The 1,986-nt window shown below is 38.5% G+C and overlaps 1 non-coding gene across 1 annotated transcript; it reads left to right on the forward strand.

Moving 5' to 3' along the window:
• Positions 1-1,038: 1,038 nt before the first annotated feature.
• On the forward strand, positions 1,039-1,145 carry LOC128292477 (small nucleolar RNA R71). The gene has a single exon (XR_008282462.1). It is a non-coding gene; the product is annotated as a small nucleolar RNA R71 (small nucleolar RNA).
• The last annotated feature ends 841 nt before the right edge of the window (positions 1,146-1,986 follow it).

Consider the following 1,986-nt stretch of genomic DNA (forward strand, 5'->3'; position numbering starts at 1 on the left):
AGTTCCACATACGACGCCTCATCCAACTTTCGCTTATTTGTTAAAAGCTCCTTTAAGAATTTGACTGCATTTGTCATCTGCGAAAGAGCTTCAATAAACGGTAAGTTAATATGTAACTTCTTTAATAATTTAAGGAATTTACCGAATTGATCTTCTGTGTCGTCTTTCCTTGTCGTGTTTGGGTATGGTACATGAGGTTTGTATTCTTTACTTACCGATTTTTGGTTATTGTGGTCCACATCACCCTTACCTTGACTTACCACAGTTTCTTATCTCGGTTCTGGTTCAGGTGTAACTAACCCTTCCTCATCTTGAATGGTAATTGCATTGATTTGCTCCTTTGGGTTAGATTCAGTGTTACTCGACAGGCTACCTTGTGGTCGTTCAGATATCAATTTAGCAAGCTAACCTATCTGAGTTTTGAGCCCTTGGATCGACGCTTGTTGATTTTGAAGTGCTGTCTTGGTATTCTAAAAACAAGTTTCTAACAATGAGATGAATTTTGTTAGCATCTCCTGAAGGTTCGACTTTTTCTCTTGTTGGTACGGTGGTTGTTGGAAGCCTGGAGGTGGTGGTGGTCGCTGATTCCCTTGGCCTCCCCATGAGAAATTTGGGTGGTTCCTCCAACCTGCATTGTAAGTATTACTATAAGGATTATTTTGAGATCGAGGATTATTACCCATGTAATTTAACTGCTCATTCTCCATGTTGTAGCCATAGGGTGGGTAATCTGAATTGCTTGATCCACCTCTACTTGCTTCGCACTGCATTACTGGGTGAACCTGTGAAGAACCAAGAAAGTTGTCAATTTTTCAGTTCAAAAGTTCTACCTGATTAGAGAGCATGGTGATCGACATTAAAAACAGCTTTGTCCTCATGACTTGCCACTGATAATTATTCAGTGACATCTCTTCTATAAATTGATAAGCATCTTCAGGTGTCTTATTATTGATAGTTCCGCCAGTGGCTGCATCGATCATCTGTCGAGTTGAAAGATTCAGGCCATTCTGAAACGTTTGAACCTGTAGCCAAAGTGGTAACCCATGGTGAGGGCACCTTCTCAAAAGGTCCTTGTATCTCTCCCACGCATCGTAGAGCGTTTCTAAATCCATCTATACAAAAGAAGAGATATCATTACGTAATTTGGCTGTTTTAGCCAGCGAAAAATATTTTAATAAAAACTTTTCTGTCATTTGTTCCCAAGTAGTGATTGGCCATCATGATAACGAGTTCAACCATTGTTTAGTCTTATTCCTCAACAAAAAAGGAAAGAACCAAAGGCGAATGGTAGCATCAGAAATGCCATTGATTTTAAAAGTGTCGTAAAACTCTAGGAAATTTTCTACGTGAGTGTTGGGATCCTCATCCTGCAAACCATGAAACTAAACAAACTGTTAATCATTTGAATGTTGTTAGGTTTCAGTTCAAAATTATTTGCAGTAACAGCAGGCCTAACTATGCTCGATTCAATTCCTGTTAAAGAAGGTTTAGCATAATCATATATAGTACGTAGAGCAGGATTCTAATTAGCAGCAATCGCAGGAGGTAGCGGATTTTCTTGGTTTTCAGCCATCTCCTCGGTTGTGGTTGAAATATCGTCCTCTTGCTCATCCTCTTTGTATCTTAAGCTTCGCCTTATTTCTCTTCGATTTCTAAGAATTGTGCGATCAATCTCACTATCAAACAGTAATGGCCTTGACAGGTTTCTTTTGGTCATAAACTAGAAAAAACTGTCAGAAGAAAATAAAATTTTAAATTGCAATAAAAGTAAAATGGCTAAAGTAATAAAAATCGAGTGTTCCTAATATCCTAGTTCCCCGACAACGGTGCCAAAAACTTGGCGCGTGATATTCGTGATAGGTTTTAAAAATTTATAATTAAGCGTTCTTGGAACTAACTATTATCACGATAAAGGCAAGTGTACCTATCAAACAGTAGTATAGCTTTAGCAAGACCGGATTGTTGAACCCAAAGGAACCAAGAGTA

Source organism: Gossypium arboreum, chromosome 4 (genome assembly GCF_025698485.1).
Source record: "Gossypium arboreum isolate Shixiya-1 chromosome 4, ASM2569848v2, whole genome shotgun sequence".
Classification (NCBI taxonomy): Eukaryota; Viridiplantae; Streptophyta; class Magnoliopsida; order Malvales; family Malvaceae; genus Gossypium; species Gossypium arboreum.